The following is a 24,585-nucleotide window of genomic DNA, read 5'->3' as shown; positions in this document are numbered from 1 at the left end:
TCACAGAACGGACACCTGCAGCTGTAATATAAATAAAGTAATATTGGAATACACATCTCCATAATATCAGCTAGGTTAATTTCTCACATAAATAATTACATGTAACTTACTCAGTAGTGGGGCGTTGGGCATTTGCCGAGCCTCCTGGATCCAACGGTTCAGTTGGTCCTGCTTCCGTCTTTTCAGTTCTGCATGGTGGTGACAGACCTGCTCACCAGTCCTTGGTATTCCTGTGGCACTGGTGAGATCATGTGCCAACCGGTCCCACGCCACAGCCCTATATGCTCCCCACAGGACCTGGCCCTGCATGAGTTGGGCCTCATGATTATGGATGAGGAGCCAAACCATATATTTGGACTCCTCAACACCCCACCTTTGTGCTCGGAAGCAACTACCCTCACCTACACCTGACATCCTGGCTGCAAGTTGGTTCTACAATCAGTTATGCTGTGTATTCCCACCTATGGGGCTTATATATGCTGTTTTTCCCGCACGTATCTGTGATTGGCCATTTTGGAATTGTATCAGCTTCACAAAACCTGCTTTGTCATGCTCCTCTTGCTATTTATTCCTATATATATGCTATTACTGCATTTCTAAGTGCAACTGTCATGGCTTAGTGGTCCAGTACTTTGACTATGGTGCATGGTATCCTGGGTTCGAACCTGGCCATTGCTTTTAATATTTTATGACTGTCTACACAGGCTAGGAGGTGTGTCTATGTAAAGGCAGTTTTGATACAGCTTGCTCAACGTTGCCCGTCGGTTAATTTGTTGGCACGGTGAACAGCTCCGCGCAAATGGGTCACGCTGGCTTACGCGCCGTTTGGCTATCAGCACGCATATTACACTCATCTTAGCTACGGGCACACAGTTTCAGCGTGTTAAAATGCTGCTCAACCCCGGGCACTCATTTTACACCTATTAAACCACTGCTCACCTACGGGAACACAGTTTACACCTGTTAAAACACTGCTCACCTACGGGCACTCATTTTACACCTGTTAAAACACTGCTCACTTATGGGCAGATATACTCAACTTGTTAGAGTGCAGCTCAGCTATAGGCACATCTGACATTTTTTTTATTTTTTATTATCTCACATTTCTTCTAAATACATGGCCCATTTCATTATATTTTACATAAAATATAATTTTATATATGTACATATATGCCAGGGAATTGTTTCATGCTTATTTCACTAAAAATAAAAATTGATGTTGTGGGGGCTCGAACCATGACTGCCTCCTCTTCAGCCAACATCTCTACCGCTACGCTATTGCTTCTTGGCTTACTTTGCATATTTAGTTCTTATATGCTTTTCCACTGACTGCTAACTGTGGTTAAGCGTCGGGCACGCCCGCAGAAACGAGCGCACTCACAGGCAAACATCTTTACAACTTATAAAAAAAATTATTAGATGTTCATTTCTACATTTTATGTTCATAGTCTGTGGGGGCATGTGTTGTGTTTATTCACATTTACACGGACTCTGTCGTGGGGGTTTACTTTCGGGACTTTTACTCTTCTGGGGGCGTGTCCTTTTGCAGGGCTCACCCCACGGACACGCCCCCTACTGTCTTACACGGACTGTGTTAGCCTTAGGTGTGATTCAGCTTGCCCTCATGCATATGCATGACATGCTGACGTCACACCGTTTAACTGCAGCCTCCGTGTAAGCCTTGTAACTCTTACATGGAGGCTTCGTGAATCCTGCCCTGTGTGCTTATGGTGCAGCCTGCTTTTGGATTTGAATGTTATGTTGAATATGGTTATTTGATCATGTCAGCTTTTAAAGAACTATAATTGGATTAACCTGAAAAAGAAGTGACGTGTATTAACAGGTTTTATAACTTTTACCAAAGTTTTGCTACCTCAGAGTAACTGAGTTAATTACAGTATGTAAGAGGTTAGACAACAAAGATCCCTGTATGGGGAGTGTAAGCAACTTTACTTCCCAATTAAGAATTATTTTGAAAGGTTTGCTTTCATTTTACTGGACAAAACTGACCGAGAATTGTTAAAAAAATGACCTGACAGAATGACTCATAGCCACTCAGATAGTGAGTAGACCAAATTAAAGCACTGTAAATAGAGTAAAGAATGAAAATGCATCAGAGAAGGATGGACAGGTTACAAGAAAGGGCCAATAAATTAAGGGGCAAGAGATGAGTGATTAAAAAAAAAACATATAGGAGCACTACGTGAAGTATCATTTTATTTATTCATTCATATATTCATGTTCCCTTTCTACTTCAGGGTCTTGAGAAGCCAAAGCCTTTGTTGGCAAGCAATGGCTGCAAGGCTTAAAATTAGTGTCGGCTGCGATGCTAATATATGACAAGATATAGAAAATCTGTCAAAGATGCCTGCATTCTCAAGTATAGAATACTAAAAGCAGCAGATACACACACACACACACACACACACACACACACACACACACACACACACACACACACACACACACACACACACACACACACACACACACACACATGGCAATATAACTTTTATCAATACACTGATGTAAGTCTTTGAGATGGAGGAAAGCAGAGTCCATAGCAAAATGCACACACACACACCCACACACACACGCACATGCACACTAAGGGCGATATAGAACTTTATCAATACGCTGATATATGTCTTTGAGCACACACACACACACAGTATGTATACTGCACACACACACACACACACACACACACACACACACACACACACACACACACACACACACACACACACACACACACACACACACACACACAGTATGTATACTACACATGAAAGGCTCAAAGCCAGGGTTCAACCAGGGACTCAAGCTGTATGAGACATTATCTCAAACAAATGCACAATTGTTTATGTTTATGTGTTCTGGCGGTGGAATAGCAATAAAATTCAGTTATTTGGCTTGAAGCAAGTTCGTGGTTTCTCTCAAAGTCATTTGTACTCCTGCTTCTTTTTGGTATTGGTTTTGTTTAGAGGGCATTCGTTCTTTTTTGGTTTAAATGCACAATTGTGCCGAACTAGATCACTCCTACATTTTATATTTTCTATGCAATAACAAAGCCAGGCTGCTGAAATATTTGTAAGTTCATATTTATATGCCATCTTGATAACTCTTTCCAAATGGATGACTACAAAACTGGTTTATGATGTATCTGAACATTTAGTGATAGCTATGTAAAAATTTATCACTGTCTTTGATTTAATTTTAGGACCATAGAGGGCACACTGACCTTAGCTTAACTGTAATGAGTGACAGCCTCAGAAAGTTGATATTCTCCATAGGATGTTCAAAAAAGAAGATAATGTATGCAGTAAAGCTATATATCATGCTGCATGTAGGAAAGACGTGGGCCACTGAAGCTCCTTAAATAAAAGGTATTGACAACTGACGCTACAAGTGACAAATCTTGCTATACAAAGATTTTCTTTTTTGGCAGGAAATATGTGGCCATCTGTGGTACAACAGCAGCTTTAAATCTTCATAAAATGTTATTGGGAGCAAAATTCAGTTTGGTGCTTAAATACAGGGATCAAGACTATCTATGTTTTTTGTAATGTCCAAATTAAAAAACAAAAATGGATTAAAAAGTATAAACTGTAAATAGAAAGTAAAGGTTAGAAAACAAAATTTAGTCAGGAAATCTTCAGAAAGACCGTGGAAGATAATTCAAATAAAGTCAATGGAAAAGAAGAATAAGCAGAGTATATATCTAGCTATATGAATTTATATCAACTCCTTATAACAAAAAACGTTGTGTATAAATGTGTTTGAAATTCAAGCACTCAAATGCATTTAAAAAATACTGAAAAACAAAAAACTTTTAAAACTGCACCCCCCACCTCCTGCAACTTATATATACCAACTCCAAGACCACACCACAGTGGAGAAAGAGCAAATATCCAATTCCCACTGTACCACAATTTTGCATACAAGAAGACCAGCAATTTAGGATTGTTTTATATTTGATCACTTTTGTCTGCCTTCTCACTGTTTGAACAAGTGAACATTCAAACAGTTGCATAACACCGATGAGAGATGTATGTGTGGGTGGGTGGGTGTGTATGTATACACAGTGTGGCAGCTCTCACCAAATAAAGTATCCATATAAATGTAAGTATTGTAAATAAAGCTATATTTTTGTATCAAGTGTGTGAATAACACTGCTGTTTTACATAAGAAGTGCTTCCTTTAAGCATATATAAGGCACATAAATGTGTTTAAGAACAGAGACACCAGCAGCTCTGGATGAGAAACAGCAAAGTAAATAAAGATCTGAATGAAGATTCTTCTCTGGTAGAGATAGCCACTGAAAAGCAGAGTGAGAGAGAGACTCACTGAAACAGACTGTAGCCAGCTATTTGGAAGTGTCTATATCAGGTTATTGAAAGTTGCCTTAATCAAATCAATAAAGGTCGAACTTTGATCGATTAAGTAAAACATTGAATAACGTAAAAAAAAACAAAAAAAAAACTAAACAGCGTAGGCAGGGGGGCTTGCCCCCCTGCACCCCCCACACACCCCTACTTAAAAATACCAACTCCGAGAACGCACTACATTGAGGTAAATGGAAATCTCCCCTTATAGAGATTTCCATTTACTTGCATGATGTTCTTCACTTTCGATAGTGTCGTGCTGACAATATCAGACTTGATATTGTCAGCTTATGACAATGTGAAGTAGACCCATTTGGAACTATGTCGAAGGTTCTTAACTGTGAATTTGTTTAAGCCATAAAACTATTGTTTTGGGAACAATATGCATTTTTCTGTTTATCTAAAATAAAATACACTGTTTTTGTAATGTGATGCTTTGCTGCCTTAATATTCCAAACTAGAGGAGAATGAAGGCATCTTTTGTCATGCCTTCTTTATCAAAGTCCTAAAACTGTATCTTTCACTCTCAACAAGAAGGAAACCTGTTTTGAGCATAATTTCCCCACCCTAAGACAACAGAACTACTGGAATAAAGCTTTTCCCCAAACACACACACACACACACACACACACACACACACACACACACACACACACACACACACACACACACACACACACACACTCCTGTGATGTGTACTGTGAGTTTTTTTTCCTTCCATCAAGTACACCTGTGTGTTGGTCTTTTTGCAAAGATGATAACTGTAGAACAATTACTGTAGACCATCACTGCTGCAACTGAAGGGATGGTGGCTGTGGAAAAATCAATAGCTACATCAAGGACAGGTCCACCCACTGCTACAACTAACCAAGGAAAGATCCACCACTACAACAAATAACCAGGGACAGATCCATCAGTACAGCAACTAATCAAGGAGAGATCCACCACTGCAACAACTAACCAAGGACAAATCCCCCACTACAACATCCAAGCAAGGACATATCCGCCACTACAGCAACTAACTAACGGCAGATCCACCACTATATCAACTAACCAAGGAGAAGCATATCTTCCTGCCTTCTTTGAATGGTATACCAGACAGGTGGGATAGGACCAAGGTGACTTAACCAGTATCCTTTCAGCTCAGCTGAGTGAAGAACCACTGAAAGCCTTACTGGACATGGAAGGGGCGGACTACCGGAAATATGAAAATGTTAAAAATGTATTACTTGCCAGAGCTGATGTTATTTTATGGGCACAAGCTCAGATGTTTCACAGATGGATTTTTTCATAGCAAAATGGTAAGATTACATTTATGTTAGTAAAATAATGTAATTAATGTGTGACTGAATTCTGAGGGTCAGAATGGTAAAAATAAAATTGTGGAAATATTAATCATTGACAAGTTTAAAAGATTTTGACGTAAATAAGGTTTAAGAAAGTAAATGTGTGGGCAATGCAGCAATTGCCTCATGTACACAGACAACCCTCTCCTCCTACCACCCAACACTACAACCTGTGAGAGATGCACTTACATAGCCAAAATGGAAGCAAAGCTCTCTCCACCCAAGATTGTGCTAAACAGTCAAGAGGAGAAGGTTAACACCCACACTACACCTCAAGCAACACATAGCCCTTCTAAACCCGCACCACCAACACCCACATATAGCAACACTAAATCCACATATGCAGAGGCCCTTAACTGTAACCTGCCCAAGCAACAAAGACCTCTGAAGCTGAAACGCAAACAAACACCAGTCACAACCAATGTGTCACATAGTTCACAACACCAGTGTGCCACCCAGCAACAGCCCCTAAGGCAAGACAATGTACCTAACACTTTAGTCATAGGTGACTCTATAGTCCGGCACACTGATGTCCCTCTCACCAGGTTGAATAAGGAGAAAATTACAGTCAGCTGCCTGTCGGGTTCCAGGATTCGCCACATAACGCATGCACTCAAGTCACTCCACAACAAGTACAAATATGACTCTGTCATTGTCCATGTTGGAGTGAATGACTTGAGGCGTACCTCCCTGGACTACATGAAAAGAGACATGGAAGAGCTCTCGGATCATGTGGCCCAGGCAGGTATGACCCTAGCCCTGAGTAGCATCCTGCCTTCACCCAGAATGATACCACAATATAAGGATAAAATGATTGACTTCAACAATTGGCTAAGCTTATGGTGTCATTCAAAGGGGATCCAGTATCTGTCTGCCTGGGATGACATGATTGACAGACCACCATGCTTTGCCAGAGATGGTCTGCACCTGTCGCCCCTGGGATTCAGGTTACTGGCTAAGGCTCTTGCCACCCCTATAGTGCCTTTTTTAGGCAAACTTCAAAGGACAAAACCACCACCATAACAGGTACAAGCAGGCAAAATCTGAAGGTAATGCTACTCAATGCTAGAAGTCTAAACCTCAAAATGCACTCTCTCGAGGCACTCCTAAAAATGGAGAACATCGATATCTGTGCAGTAACTGAGACCTGGTTCAAGGCTCCAGAGAGCACCCCTGCAATACCAGGCTACAACTCTTACCACACTTTTGCCACCAAACCAGGACGAAACACTAAAGGTGGAGGAGTGTCAATATTCACCAAGGATATTCACACCACCAGGCTAGTTGGCCAACACAATGTGTCTGAAATTCTCCAAGTGCAACTAACACTAGGTAAGACTGCAATCCAAATTGTAGCTTGCTACAGATCCCCCACCATACCCCAAGATTCTCACTACATCTTTTTAAACATACTGGAAAATATTCAGATAGAACCAAACACCCTAATACTGGGTGATTTTAACTACCCTGCCATTAACTGGGAAAACTACTCATGTCCCAACACCTTTGCACAACGGTTCTTGGAATTCATAAATTCCAATGCCCTGGATCAACTAATCCATAGTCCCACCAGGGGCTCCAATATCCTAGACCTGGTCATTACCAACATGGCAAATCAATGCTCCATACCTATGGTCACCCCTCATTAGTCAGGTCTCACCATAAGCTAATCACCCTTAACATCCACAAACCACCCCCCCCAGTAAAGAAACCACCATAAAAACTTCTCCAAAGCCAACTTCATGCTACTCAAGTCAGAAGTGACAAACTTCATGACACCCATGCAGACGGGAACTGAAAGTTCAACTGCTGAATCCTACACTAAGGCACTGCGAGCACATCCACTCATGCATGAATCGTGCCATCCCAAATAGAACCAAAATGCTCTCATCCAAAAAAGGAAGCCAATCTGGTGGTCCCCTGCCATAAACAAACTTTACAACAAAAGGAAGAAACTTTTACAGAAAAGAGGAAAATCCCAGGATGCAAAAAACTCCCTTACTAGCCTCAGTAAGAAACTGAGATGCCTCATAAAATCCTCCAAAGCTAGTTATGAAAATAAAATTGCCAAAGATTCCAAAGACAACCACAAAGCATTCTATAACTATGTCAAGAATCTAAATGGCAATGCTCAGATCTGCTCTGAGCTAAAACAGAATGGCAATAAATATACTGATCCAAAGGATATTGCCAATATCCTGGCAGATCGATTCAGTGCCAACTTCACCCCCTCTCACCCCCTAAATGGCCCATCTCAATACCGGAAGATTGCCAAATTCCAGTAATAACGGCCACACAGGTACAAAACGCACTCTCTAAAGCCAAGAATACAGCATCCATGGGACCAGATGACATCCCAGGCTGTGTACTACATGAACTACAATATGAACTGGCACCTCACCTAAGTGTCATGTTTAATCATAGCCTCACCTCAGGTTTCGTGCCCACTGAGTGGTGCAGAGCTTCAGTTATCCCAATCCACAAGGGGGGATCCACCTTGGATCCCGGAAACTACCGTCCCACCAGTCTGACAAGCCTTATCTGCAAGGCCATGGAGCGTATTATCATGGAACTTATAAACAAAGACATTGGCAACCTTCAAACACTGGACCCCACCCAGTTTGGGTTTGTGAAGGGCTGATCTTGTCTCCTGAACCTGATTGACTTCTTTGAATCAGTCTCCAGAGCCATGGACAAGGGTAAGGTGGTCCACACAGCCTATCTAGACCTTGCCAAGGCCTTTGACACCATCCCCCACTCTGGAATCATAGATAAACTTAATAAGTTGGGTATTAATCCCTATGTCACCCAATGGGTTGCTAAATGGCTTACTGATAGAACCCACACTGTAAAAGTAGCCGACTCCAAATCCAGCTGCAAGTGACAAGTGGAGTACCTCAGGGTTCAGTCCTGGGGCCGCTCTTGTTTGGCATCTACTTCTCTGAAGTACAGGTCAACACTAAGGGACTCCGGCTAACAAAGTTTGCAGATGACTGCAAACTGGGAGCCATTATTAAATCCCCAAATGATGTGGATACTCTACAAAAGGGCCTTACAGAAACAGATGCTTGGTGCCAGAGCCATGGGCTCAAGCTCAATGCCAAGAAATGTATTGTTATCCCTTTGGGAAAAACATGTATCCATGAATTACCATATAGGTGGCAGTGCACTAAACACAGAAAGTGTGATAAGAGACTTAGGGACACAGGTGGACAGTGGTCTCACCTTCGATAACCACATCGCCACAACAGTCAGGAAATCCTTCTATGTGGCACACCTCATCACGAAGGGCTTTTCATCCAGAAAAAGGAGGTCATTGTCCCACTGTACTCATCCCTCATTAGACCCATTATAGAATACAACGCCCCATTTGGTATGTACCTCTCAAGACATCTGCAACAACTGGAAAGGCCTCAGAAATACCTCACTAAAAGAATCACAGGCCTAAAGCAGATGCCCTACGCTGACCGCCTTAAAAAACTCCAGCTATACTCTGTCGCATATCGTCTACTCAGAGGCGATCTCTGCTTAACATACAAGGCCATGTCAAACCCAGAGCTGTTGGACATGCTACACTTAAAGAAATCCCAATCCCTCAGAGCTACATGCTCCAGGGATATAAACCTTGTCATCACAATAAACAAAACATGCTGGAGGGATAGGTTCCTGACCCAGAGACTCCCCAGACTCTGGAATAGATTGCCCATACATGTCAAGCAGAGTGCCTCTTTGGACCTCTTCAAGAGGAACCTTGACGTTTGGATGGGAGAAAGGAAATTCACCCCAGGGATCACGTCAGTCGCCCTGCTAGACAGGGGTCCAGGAAAGTAAATAATGTGGGAAGAAATAGCCAGGGAATTGTTATGGCTAGGCTTGTATAGGCCCTAGGGCTGATAGCCTAGTACCAACCTATGAACCTATAAAACTGGCCCTAAGGATGCTGAAAATTGTGTTGTATTAGTTGAAAGGTTGTTATGCCATGTGACTGTGTATAAAACTGAGCAGTATACATCTTTAATAAAATCCTATGTCAAATGTTGGTAACAAAAAGTTATCAGCTGTAGATATATTCCCTGGGATTCATGAAGCTTGCGCCAGGTGCAGGCGTAGCATCGGTGATCTAACACCAAATATGGCCATCGAGTGATTCAGGCATGAGTTGTTTCCATGTGCACTACCAGCGTATGCCACAGCTGCGCAGCTCCTGGTGCATGTATGCTAATTACCCCATGTGCAGCAGTGTAGCATGCAAATGAAGGTATATAGTGATTCATGAAGTGGTGCAGGTGTAGCGTAAGCATGCAGAAATGTAAACCTAAAAAATGGTTTACATTTTTTCAAACATCAAAACGGAGCCATGACAGTGAACCAAACTCATGTATTATACTGTTACTATATGCCAATGGCTAAATATATAGCCATTGGCATAAAAAAATACACAACACATAAAAAAGAACATTTAATGTCATGGCGACACTAACGCAAAGTAAAATCGCAGTACATCAGTGCGCAAACGGGATCACAATGAAAATATATCTATATGTAATAAAACTGCAATGTAACACATTTCATGAATTCCCCATAATAGTCAATGGCATACATGCTACACCACAACCATGGTGCAAAGGTTGCTAAGGGTCTGTGACAGTGTTCTGCACAGTAACTAGGAATTAGTAGTCAATGCCATACAAATAAGACAAGTAATACTGAATCACAAAATCCCCATCAGCGTAAGGATGTACCTCACAGTGTAGCTGTACAACACCGAGGTGTGGCCTGGAGATAAAGATGACATCAAGAGAGGGGTGTGCCACCTTAGCTGTAAGCACATTGGAGCATTGTTAATCCGGTTTGCCTGTTGCTAAGCAAAGCTGCAGGATAGGGGTGTGGAAGTAGCCATAGCTTTGCTTAACTGAGAGCACACAAGGTAACCGAAAGTGCATGTGAACGTGGATGAAAACGCACTCGAAACCCGGTAAACGGCTGTGCATGGTGTGCACCACAGTTGAAACAGGAAGGATATGGGAAGACAATAAGGAAATGCTACAGCATGGTAATTGGAGTACAAATGAGTAATTAACACCTAGGAACCCACAGTGGGCCATTGACAACAGCTAACAAGGCTGCTAGCAGCTACCTGCAGAACAGGAAAGGGGAGGTGCCATTCTGCAAAGAAAAGAGAACTGTCACAGCAGAACAAAGCAAACATGCAGTAGATCAGCTACATAACACATTTCGCTACACAATCCTGGGTTGGGAAAGTACAAAACAAGAAAGCTGGCAGTTGGATGCATGCCTGACAATGGGAGGGGAATCGGGTGGAAAAGTGACGTAAAGGGCAATTGATGAATTATGGCAGCCAAGCGTAATTCAACACCAAAGGCCCCACAATAGCAGTATCTGCTATAAAACCCATAATTAAGATACCCTGCAGCTGGAATTGCACATACACACCCAATTACACCAGCAACAGCTATTGCACAATAGTATAAAGTGTGAAAGCACCTCACATACACTTTTGTATTCCCAGACACTCTGCACCATTGGTGTATAAAGACGGGGAACTTTTAATATGTACATGTTAGGGGCTGCCATAGCTTTGAGTCACCAGCATGTGTTGGAGACTGACGGTGGTGTGGAAGATGATGCTGACAACCATCTCAGACACCGGAGGAGGAGGAGAAGAGTGTTCAGACCCAGGGTAACCTGCCAGGGGCTACATGATCTGGAGATAGTAGAGCATTACAAGGTGGACAGGGACACTATACAGCAACTTGTTGAGCTGTGCCGGCCACGCCTCAGAGCCAGAAATAACAGAGGGGAACCCATCCCATTGGACATGAAGGTATGTGTAAGCTTGAGAATACTAGCCACAGGTACCTTTTAAAGGCCAACTGGGGATATCATGGGGATCTCACAGGCATCAGCATCCAGGGTACTCCACCTGTTCCTGGATGCCATGTTACCACATGCCAGTGAGCACATATACTTCCCCCGAACACAGGAGGAGTTGGCCAGCAATATGTGTCTCTTCCACTGTGTGGCAGATTACCCGGAGGTACTGGGTGCAATAGACTGCACGCACATACACATCAAGTCACCACCTGGTTAGCGGGGTAGTTGCTACATAAACCGCAAGGGATACCCCTCCATCAACTGCCAGGTCGTGTGCAATGCCCAGGGCATTATCATGGATGTGTGTGCTGGCAGCCCTAGAAGCTATCACGACTCCCACATCTGGCATGCCTCACAGCTGTATCAGGTATTTGCCAGGGGGGACATCCCATATGGCCACCTGGTGGGGGATGCTGACTATTCACTGAAACCGTGGATGATGGCGGCACAGTGGTGCAGTGGTTAACATTGTCACCTCACAGCAAGAGGTTCTCTGGTTCGATTCTCGGCTGGGGTGCCTTCTGTATGGAGTTTGCATGTTCTCCCTGTGTTCGCGTGGATTTCCTCCGGGTACTCCGGTTTCCTCCCACATTCCAAAGACATGCATCTGGAGCATTTCTCCCCGGGCCTCCGCTGAAAACAGGCTCTATGGAACCTAGTCGGACATTCCCGGTCAACAAATGTTAAATAAAAATAAAAAATAAAATGATGACACCCATCAGAAATGCACACACCCCCATGCAAGAATGCCATAATGAGGCACACGCATAAACCAGAATCATCATAGAGCATGTGTTTGGGATGCTGAAATCATGGTTCTGTTGCTTGGACATATCTGGTGGTGCCTTGCAGTACTCTCCAGGCATGTGTGCCCACATCTTCATAGTATGTGCCATGCTACACAATATGATCCTGCAGAAACAGCTGCAGCAGGGACAGAATGGTGAAGGCTCTCACAGCCCACCACCATTGCCAAGGGCCCCACAGGCACAGAGGGACTCAGACCACGAACACCCTGTGCCAGCCCAAGTAGGCAGACAGAGGCATGCCCAGTATGCCCATGCCTTGGCAAAGAGGGAATGTATAGCACACACACTGACAGTGTAGGCACCTACAGACTGACACCCTTCTCCACCTGCACACACAGCAAACATGGATGGCACACGCACATGACCACCTGTAAATTGTCATGTATAGGTGGTCTACTGTGTGCATCCTACATAGGCAGCCCTCAGGTATTGTACACACAACTGCCATTGGCACAAGGTAAGTCAATACCTGAACAGTAAATTAAGCTATCAGCATGTGTCGATACTGTATGTATAGGTTCATAGGTACATAGGTAGGTACATGCGTAACTGCCCAAGGCCATTCATAAGCCTAGCCAAAATGTGTCTGCTGTCGCCACCCCATTGATTAACTAACTGTCCCTCTGTGGAGCAGAGCCAATTGCGGGATCCCTGGGGTGTATCCACTGTTCCCCACCCACTCTGCAATGATTCCCTGGAGTGTTAGTGAGGGGCTCCATATAATGTGATCAGCGATGTAGTTCCAAATCATGGGGAGTACCCGTGACAGGAATCTGTCACTCCAGCATCTTCCAGTTATGGTTGTGGCAAGGTGTAGTTCATTACAGTGTGTGGCTCACTGTGACATGGATTCCCATAGGTGGAGCATATCCATTAAGCCTGACTTGGACACGGCTTTGTTGGCCAGCAAATATCATCTCTGAGTAAACGAGATGCCACTGAGTAATGCAAGAGTTTATGCAGTCTGGCAGCATAGGACACATGTCTGAGGGCATTATCCTTCTTTGTGAGGTATGTTCATGGCCCTTCCAGCTGTCAGATGTGTCTTCTGCGTTACATCCAAAATGGGTTATCATACTCAATAATGGGATTGATGAGTGATGAGTAAAGGGGCGCAATAACCTAAGTCTGTTTAGATGTGAACCCTTAAGTAATCAGATGGCCTACATAGACAGATGTCCTAACTACTTTGCAGATATGATTTTCAAAGGAGAGATCACTATGTAATGTAGTTTCCACATACCCATTACATCGTCTGAATTATAGTGTCTGCCACTCATGTGTTAATATGTGTGTGTGTAGTTTCCCAAAATGGAATGACCATGCAGTATGTGGCCTTTAGCTGGAGGCCATGACTCTGACACCCTGTGTTGGTCTATGTGAGGCACCTTGAAGGATGTCTGTGACAGCTGGACTGTTAGTTATGGCTCCCAGTCTGCAGTAATTGCCAAACACGGCCTGCTGTAGTCCACCTGTGTTAGCCTGTACCTCTGAGAAGTATATGGCAAACAGTAGGGGTCCCAGGACTGAGTCCTGTGGGACAGCAGTTGTGACTGGTCAAGAGTTGGACCTGGAGGCTACTAGGCTTACCATGTGGGTTCTGTGTGTAAGCCTGTTGGCAAACCAACCTGTGATGTATGGGTGTATGTACTGGCTGATGAGTGTAGAAATAATACCTGAGTGGGGAATGGTGTCAAAACCCTTGGCGAGGTCCAGGTAGTATGTGTGAACTACCATACCCCACACCTAAAGTCTAGGTGACTGTAAGATGTCAAACAGGTTCAGTAGGCATAATCTGCACTCAATCAAGCTGACCTGGGTTGGGTCAAGTGTCTGGAGGTTACCATTGTCTATGTTAATGAGTGCCATGAGAATGCGCTCCATAGCCATGCAGATCAGGCTACTCAGGCTTATGGGGTGGTAGTTACCATGGTCAGTTGCGTCTCCACCTTGGTGGAGTGGAATAGCTGTTGCCATGTGCCAGTGAATGGCCATGTAGCCTGTGTAGAGACTGATGTTGAATTGCTATATTAGGCAGGGGGTCACTTTGTCTTGTAGTGTCTGCAGGATGCAGTCTGGGACACCATCTGCTTCCAATGATGCTCTGTCATGCCATTTGAAAGGGCCATTACCACCTGTATTTCTCAGATGTCTGGGATACTGTACATTTTGGGTATTGTTGTGGGCCCTGTCAGGGGGTGAAGCTTGCTACGAATGTATCATCAAGTGTGTTGGTGATATCAGTAGGGTCAGTATATTCAGTGCAATATTGCACCAGCACAGTGCAAATCTGTGTGTTACTGCTTACATCCTTGATATAGCCAAAGAAGCCTTTGTGGTCATATTCTGAATCCATGCCTATTTACCTGTGGATATCAGCCTTGGATGATTACATGAGTAACATAAGTATCTTGCTAATACTGGTCACAGACGTCTGCATGTCTTGGGATTTGCTGTTGTTTTGGACTACTGTCCTACTTCTGTTGTATAGTCTGTATAATGCAGGGATTCAGCAGACTGGTGTCCTTGTGTAGGAGTAGCGAGTCCTGGTTTACCATTGATGGCACGACCCATACATCTTTGTAGGTGCTTATAGAGTGCATTTGTAATTCTGTTTGTATCCTGAGCAGTGTCATCCCAGAGCGTGGGAGCTGTGAACCCTCCCACCTCTGTCATTAGTACTGTGAATTTAGCTGTAGGAAAGGTATTCACTGTGTGTCCCTTGGGTGGGGGAGATGGTTGGGAGCGGAAATCATCAGTAAATAGTTCATGGTCAGATCTAAACAGTGACCGGTTTATGTCTGCTGTAGTGCACCTGTTGCACATGTCAGTGATTACCACTTCTAGTATGTTTTCACCTCTCGTTAGTCCATCTACCAACTGATACAGGCCATATGAGGTGATAAATCCAAGGAAGTCCTGGGCCTGGAAGTGAATACTTGAGTAGGTTATCCAGTTAAGTGTAGGGTAGCTGACATTGACCAATAACAGGGTGTCTGGTAGGGCTGTCATGTTTAACACTGTCTCCAGATAGTTGTAGTGGTGCTCCTGGGTCATGGAGGGTTATCTGTAACAGCTCACATTGCAGTTGTGGCCGATGTTAGCTGCAAATGGATGATCACAGAGGTATCATGCTGCCCCACTAACTTGGAGGTGTAGGTATCTCCGATGAATATGGATACACCCCCTCCATGTCTGTGCCAGTCCATGTTCAGTGGCTGAAATATGTGTTATGGGTTGTAGTTTGGTAGTGCTGGTGTGCTCACAGGAGCCTTATACAGGTCCCAGTCACAGAACAGATGTAGATGTTGTCCATACTGAGGGGTGCTGTGAGTGCGTGCATGTTGTGAGTACTACCACTTGTGTTGAGTAGCCTAACCCTCATTGATTCTGCTATTGTGCAGTTCATGGAGGTGAGATTCACCTCTGAGACCTGCCTAAAAATGGCACCATGGGGGCACCAATAGCCTTGCCCAGCATTCCAAAGCCTTAGGCTGACACATGCAAGTTGGTATGGCATTGTTGCAGGCCTGTTTCCCATCTGTGCTTGTGACCAATCTTTCCTGTAGGTAACCTACTGGTAAGCAATACAAAGCATGAAACCTATACAAGTCCACTACCTTCCAAGATAGGCTTTTGGAGTGATTATGTATCAGTAGTCTGTATGCTATTGCTGTACTTAACTGTTGTCTGACTACATGGTGATTTTACACCGTAAAATGTGATCAGAAAACTCTGTATAATCACATATGATGTTGGAGATGACCTGCACAGTAGAGGTTCATAGATAGGTATAGGCTATCTGCCCAAGGGCATTTAGAAGCATAGCTACAGTGTGGTGGCTTTACCCGCACCATTGATGAAGTAACTGAGCTTCTGTCAAGCACAGCCAATGAAGTGATTCCAGGCAGAGATGCTGGAAGCTGTTGAAGACTGGGGTGCTGTAGGGTGATAGGTGCACATAGTGATCTCAAAAGGGCATGTTAACATGACAACCCAACAGCATTCAATTTCCCCAACAGGTCTTGCAGCAATAAAACTGGAGTGGCTCCCCCACACCCTGGCTGTATGTTTTTGGGACACATGATCTACACTGTTACCCAGTCACACATCAAGGTTTCCCCTGAAGTGTGTCAGTGAGGGGCTATGCCAAATGTAGTTAGGATGTTAATGTATAGTCTCTCAGTTCATGTGTTATGTTGGTATTTCGAGAAGCTCACTGGGTGTGGGTGGCTCCGCCTGTTGTGTAGCCAAGCTTGCACATAGGATTCATGGACATAGGAAATAGGCAGAAGGAATGTTAATGTCAATAGTGTAATGGTTACAGCGTTTGCATAATATCTGTGCAGTCCTGGTTCAAATCCCAATAAAGTCAGAGATGATTTATATGTTACACAGTATACCTTAACCACAGCTTGCATATATAGGTAGTATTCCACAGAATAATGAACATTTGGAACACACAACCGATAAAATGTGTGTTAGTCACCTTTGCACTACTAGTGCCTGCTTTGAGAGGTAAAATGACTACTGCCAAGATTAGAACACGCAACCATGTACTCAATCTTAGCAATAACCTACCACTAAGCTACCTGAGATGTACCAATGGCAGTTGTGTATTCTGACAGGTTAAAACACAAAAGGGAGGAATGTGTGGAAATAGGACAAACCACCATGTACCCAATGAAAGGTGTATGCTCTATATATATATATATATATATATATATATATATATATATATATATATATATATATATATACATATATAATCAACATATATATATATATATATATATATATATATATATATATATATATATATATATATATATATATATATATATATATATATATATATATATATATATACATATACATATATATATATATATATATATATATATATATATATATAGAGAGAGAGAGAGAGATAGATATGTCGATATATAGGGATATACATATATATGTAGATATATAGATAGGTTAACAACATCTACACAACCATGGAGGTACATATAAATGGGATACCTACCAAGTACCGAATGCTTGACATACTGACGCTCGTAATCATGAGGCTTAAAAACCAAAAGACCACAGTACCGAAACACCAGAAGTGCGAGTTTTAAAATCCCGATGTTAAGGGACATTTAGTTAGTACTTCTGGTGTTGCAGTTCAGGTAGGTTATTGTGTGTAAGTGTGTTTCTGAGGGCTGTAGTGTGTGTAAGTGTGTGTTCTGAGTATGGTGCGTGTTCCTGGGGGACTGTAATGTATGGGTGTGGGTTTGCTTTGTGCGTCTGTTTGTGCGATCTCGGAGGTAGAATATTAAAGTAGGGGGGTGTGGGGGCACAGCCACCCACATGGGGGGTGTAGGGGGGCTTGCCCTCCTGCTCATACGTAGTATAGGATGTTTTTTTTGCTTGTGGTGGGTAGTAGTGTGTCTGTGTGTGCATGTATGTGTTCCGTGTTTGTGTTACTTTTGCAAAATTTTCTGTCGCGAGTTTGAGTGTTCGGTAATGTGGGGTTTGGGAGTCTGGGCCTGGTACTGTGGGCGTCGGAATTGTGTGCATTCGGGATTCTGTAGGTATCCTATATACAGCAGTTGAAGTGTTCATATATGAGTATAACATGGACCATAGCAATCACACATTCCGCCACGACCAAACTTTATGAACAAAGGATATGGAGAGTATATGCCTATACACTAATACAAATATGTGCTATGGACATGAGCCAAAGGTAGGGTTACCACCTGTCCCACTTTGCGAGGGACAGTCCCTCTTTGGGCAGTTGTGTCCTGACCAAAAATATTAAAAATGGCAAATGTCCTGAGATTGTAGGACATAATTATGTCCCATATGTAATGTAATAGTTGCATAAAATAGTTATTTCTGTATCTAAAATACCTACATGTTACAAGAAACAGGATAAGCAACTAAACTGCTACAAGAATAAGCTTTTATTTAGGCAAAAAAGGAAAGTTCTATCCATTGTACTGACCATGGGTTTGTGTCGGCCTGTAAAATCTGATGTGTGTCCCGAAAATGTCCCACTATGGCCATTTGAAAAGGTGGCAGCCCTAGCCAAAGAGGGTCAGTCACCAACACAACTCCAATGACTGCAAATACTTATGACAGAAATACACAGACAGCTTTCATGTAGCAACACTTTATTACATTCTGATGTATTGCCAAAAGGATTCAAGGACTAACATCACCTGCATGCTATACAGGAACCAATTAACAGTGCCTTAATGAATCAGCCTGCAATTATCATAGTATTAGTCCACTAAAGGATAGGCATTCAAATAGGGAAGGAACCCTCACACACATATCGATTGTGTATAAAAGCAGTTCCTACACACCTGCATCTGCTATGTACACCCACCAACATCTCCCCCACACCCAAACCAATTACAATACAAACTGTAATAACATCACAAATCATTCACTCACTGTATGACATCTCTCAAACTCAGGAACCCCACACAGCCTTCCTGAAGACACTGGAGGGTATAAATGTATCTCCAAACACCATCATATTGGGTGACTTCAACTACCCGAATATAGACTGGAAACATTACTCAAGCCCTAACTTTCTAGCCCAACGGTTCCTGGAGTTCATAAATTCAAATGCCATGGAACAGCTAGTCACTGTTCCCACGAGAGGAGAAAATATACTAGATCTCATTATCACATACATGGGGACAAAATGCTCCACACTGGAAGTATATCCCTCATTGGTGAGATTTGATCATAAACTAATCTTACTGGAAATCCACATCCCGCCCCCACCCCAAACAAAAAAGACCACAGTGAAGAACTTCTCTAAAGCAAACTTCACACTACTCAAGACTGGTGTGGTATCCTTCAAGGCCCCTGAGCCAGTGGAAACCACAACACAAGCTGCGGAAGCCCTTACAAATGCCTTCTATGAACACCTCCAGGACTGCATGGATCAGGCAATCCCAAATAAAACCAAGACTCTTTCCACAAAGGGCAAACGTCCAGTCTGGTGGACCCCAGCCATTAACAAACTTTACAATAAGAGGAGAAAGCTATTACATGATAGAACAAAATCCATAAAAGGGAAGTCACCCCTGATCATTATTAGTAAAAAAATACAAGCACTCATAAAATCAACTAAGGCCAGTTTTGAGGGAAAAATTGCCATGGATTCAAAGGACAATCATAAGGCCTTTTTCAGCTATGTTAGGAACCTGGGTGGAAACTCCCAGATATGCTCAGAATTAGTCCAAAATGATACAAAAATCACTGAACCCACAGACATTGCCAACATACTGGCAGACAGGTTCAGTGCAAACTTCACCCCCCTCCCCCCCCCCAAAGGAGAGATAACTATCCCAGCAGAGTGTAGCCTCCCAGACATCTCAAATGCGCAGGTGAAAGCTGCTCTCTAAAGCTAAAAACACAGCATCAATGGGACCGGATGGTGTCCCCGGCTGTGTGCTACACGAGCTAAATGAGGAATTAAACCCACACATAAGGCAGCTGTTTAATCTCAGCCTTACCACAGGATACGTGCCCAAGGAGGGCGTGACGACAACTGTGGTCCCACTCCACAAAGGTGGTGCCTCTGGACCCTGGTAATTACCGCCCCATAAGCTTAACAAGTCTAGTCTGCAAAGCTATGGAGAGGATCATAATGGAGCTCATAAACAAAGATATAGGGACTTGCAGACATTGGACCCGACCCAGTTTGGCTTCGTCAAGGGCAGATCATGCCTTTTGAACTTGGTCGACTTCTTTGAAACAGTCACCAAGGCCATTGATGAGGAAAGGCAGTCCATACAGCCTACCTTGACCTTGCAAAGGCCTTGACACAATACCCCACTCGGGTATTGTAGAAAAACTTACCAGCTTAAATGTAAACCAATATGTCACAAGATGGGTTGCAAACTGGCTTAAGGACAGAACCCACAGGGTTAGAGTTGCTGGCGCTATGTCAGACTCCAAGCTGGTCTGGCGGTGTCCCACAGGGCTCGGTCCTTGGCCCCCTATTGTTCGGCATCTACTTCTCAGAAGTACAGGCCAACATGGGAGGACTTTGGCTGACAAAGTTTGCAGACTGCAAACTGGGCGCCATAGTGGAAAGTGCATCGGACACAGATATCCTTCAGAAGGGACTCACAGAAACAGATAGCTGGTGCCAGTGCCATGGCCTGAAGTTAAACGCCAAAAAATGTATAGTCATACCCTTCGGGAAAAACAAGGTAACCCCAAGCTACCATATAGGTGGCAATCTACTAAGCACAGAAGAGGTTATCAGGGACCTGGGGACCCAGGTTGACAGTGGCCTTTCTTTTGACACTCATGTTGCTAAAGTGGTTAAAAAGACCTTCTACATTGCCCACCTGATGAAGGGATTCACATCCAGATCTAGTGAGGTCATTGTTCCCCTGTACTCTTCACTTATCAGACCAATGATCGAGTATAATGCCCCATTCGGGATGTATCACACTCGACATCTGCAGCAATTGGAGAGACCCCAAAAGTTCCTCACCAAAAGGATAAAGGGACTCCAAAATCTGTCATATGCTGCCAGATTGAAGAAACTCCAGCTCTATTCAGTTGCATACCGTCTGCTCAGAGGTGACATGTGCCTGACATACAAGGCCATGTCCAACCCGGAATTAATAGACATGCTCCACCTCAAAAAATCCAAATCCACCAAAACCACTAGAGCAAGCGACTTAAACCTTAGCACGGATATAAATAGGATGTGCTGGAGGGATAGATTTATCACTCAGAGACTCCCTATGCTGTGGAATAAAATCCCGGTCCATGTGAGGCAGAGCACCTCGCTGGCTCTGTTCAAGAGAAATCTTGACCTGTGGATTGGAGATCGTAGGTTTATCCCGGAAATCATCTCTGTGTCACTGCTGGACAGAGGCACAACAAACTAATGGGCACAGTATTTTTTCATGTAAGGGGTGGCGTAAGCCACAAAAATTTGGGCTAGGCTTATAAATGCCTTAGGGCAGATAGCCTAGTATAAACCTATGAACCTATGAACCTATCTGCAGAAGCCTTAACATACCTTGTCAGAGACACACTAACATGGCCCTATGTGAAATAGTTGCTGTTATACAATGGAACAGCTGCTGATTTTACAGGGTTTGTTTGCACTAATCCCATTTCAGATGGTTGTGTGTACACCAGGAAGTGTTACCAATTACTGATTAACAGCACAGTATGATACCCATGTACACCAAACCAAAGATGTCTGGTGAGCACACTGTAAGCCACCTAACATTTCATTCATAGCCATACAGCCTTGAGCTGCTCAAACATCCTTGCCAGACTGAAACATATGCAGAAGTATCAGATACAAGCAAACCCTGCATAAGTAGCAATGTTCTGAAATATAACAGCTGTACTCACATGTAGAACAACATTTTCTAGCCATTACACACAATCCATGGGAGTCATGAAGCTAATATATCTCTGTCTGTCTCCATATAGCTGTTGCAATACATCACAAGCAACACATCCAGGCCATCCTCCTTGAAAGTAAGGCAAAGGGACAACGCCCAGGTGGAATACTCAATTATATACCACTGTTGCCATGGTATTGGCTAATGGAGTAGCTCCACAGCTGATGTGTATGTAATTAACTACTATGGAACACCAACTGGTGGTCTGGATAGCATGTTACCAATATTTAACTATAAAAGGATGGCTTGTCACACATTAAAACCATCTGTATATACCAGCAGAACATTACAAAGAAGATTGAAACACAAACTGAAAAGGATTGAAATAACAGTCAACGACACCTCAGGTTACTAATAAGGTATGTAGAACACTCAGTATGTCTGTGTATGTAGTACCTGTTCTGTAATAGTTAAAGTGTACACTATGCATATAGTGGAAACAGTTATCTTGTAGTGATGTATTGTTGAGCATAGTAACTCTTGTAGTATTTGTGTGTACTGCTGTAGGTCACAAGGCAAACACCTCATACACCACAAGGGATGCTATATAAGGGCTTTGAACCCAACAATTCCTCTCCAGTTGCTGTCAGTGGCAGGGTTGGTCCAACAAGTACGTGCTATAACAGGGGATAGTATATGTTGATATATTGTAACAGTAGGCATATGTATGGGTGTATTACTGAGAATAACATGTCAAAGGTGGGCCTACTGTGCAATTATGATTTGCATTGTGGGATATTGTTCCAATAACTGTGTAATGTACAGTATTGTAGGCAGATATGTATTACATTTTACATAGCATTACTGTTATGTTAGGCAAACATTAGTTATGTCTATTGGCATTTACAATACACAATAACAGGATGCATATGACTTGTAGTTACCCGACAGTTTATCAGCATGATAGCAAAGTAAAATAGAAGAGCTAGTTAACTATCCATGCACATAAGACATGTAATAGGTTCATAGGTAGGTACTAGGCTGTCTGCCCAAGGGTATTTATAAGCCTAGCTAGAGTGTGTTGGCTTCCGCCACCCCCTTAGATTAGTTCCCTGTGCCTCTGAACAGCAGAGCCATTAGTTCCCTGTGCCTCTGTCCAGCAGAGCTGCTGCAGTGATCTCCGGGGTACATGTCTGTCTCCCATCCACCTGTCAAGGTTTCTCTTGAAGAGTGTTAGTGAGGGGCCCTGCCTGATGTACATTGGAATCATGTTCCAAAGCATGGGGAGTCTCCGGGTCAGGAATATATCGTCCTAGTTATCGTTGTGGTTAGGTTTATATCCCTAGAGCATGTGGCTCTCAGGGGCTTTTGTTTAGGTGGAGCATATCCAGCAATACTGGGTTGGACATGGGCCTTGTAGGTCAAGCAGAGATCACCTCTGAGTATGCGTTATGCAACCGAGTTTCTTTAGTTGGGCTGCATAGGTTATCAGTTTGAGGTCAGTAATCCTCTTGGTGTGGTATTGTTGTGGTCTTTCAAGCTGTTGCAGTTGTCTTGTAAGGTACATCCCAAATGGGGTGTTGTATCCTTTAATGGGTCTAATAAGTCATGAGTAGAGAGGCACAATAGCCTCCTTTGTTCTGGATGCAAACCCATTTGAGATTAGGGGGGCCACGTAGAAGGATATTCTAACCACCTTGGCATTACGGTTATCAAAGGAGAGATTGCTATCTACTTGGGTTCCCAGATCCCTTATTATGTTTTCTGTATGTTGGGGACTAGCACCTATGTGGTAGTCCACAGGTAATTAGTTTTATCCAAAGGGGATGACTATGCACTTTTTGGCATTCAGCTTGAGGCCATGATATTGACACCAGGTATCCATCTCAGTGCGACCCTTCTGGAGGGTGTCTGTATCAGCTGGGGAACCAATTATGGCCCCTAGTTTGCATTTGTCTGCAAACCTTTTCAGCCAAAGTCCTCCTGTGCTTGCCTGTACCTCAGAGAAGAATATACTGAACATGAGGGGTCTTAGGACTGAGCCCTGGGGGACACCACTTGTAACTGATTTACAGTCGGACCTAGGGTATGCAACTCCCACTGTGTGGTTTCTGTCCGTGAGCCACTTTGCAAACCATCTCATGAAGTAGGGGTTAATGTTCAGGTGGATGGGTATGTCGATAATACCAGAATGGGGAATGGTGTTGAAATCCTTTGAGAGATCAAGGTAGGCTGTGTGGACCTCCTTACCCTCATCTAATGCCTTGGTAACTGTCACAAAGACATCCACCAGGTTTAGGAGGAATGGTCTGCCCTTAACAAAGCCAAACTGGGTGGGGTCAAAGGTTTAGAGGTACCCAATGTCTCTGTGAATGAGATCAATGATGATGTGCTCCATAGCCTTGCAGACCAGGCTAGTCAGGCTTATAAGGCAATAGGTCCTGTGGTCCGTTGTGGCACCACCTTTGTGGAGTGGGATAACTGTTGCTGTGCGCCATTCAGGGGGCACAAAGCCTGATGTGAGGCTATTATTGAACATGGTGCTTAAGTGGGGAGCCAGTTCGTTCTGAAGTTCTTGTAAAATGCAGCCTGGGATGTTGTCTGGTCCCATGGATGCTGTGATATTGGCTTTAGAGAGTGCAGCTTTTACCTGCGTAGTTCTGATTACAGGGACTCTGCATTCTTCCTGTATAGATATGGGCCCTTTAGGGGATGAGGTGGGGAAAGGCAGCACTGAAACCCCCCCAAATTT

Source organism: Protopterus annectens, chromosome 4.part0, assembly GCF_019279795.1.
Source record: "Protopterus annectens isolate FY-2018-M chromosome 4.part0, PAN1.0, whole genome shotgun sequence".
Classification (NCBI taxonomy): domain Eukaryota; kingdom Metazoa; phylum Chordata; order Ceratodontiformes; family Protopteridae; genus Protopterus; species Protopterus annectens.
The sequence above is the reverse complement of the archived record's forward strand: the minus strand, read 5'-3'. Positions refer to the sequence as shown.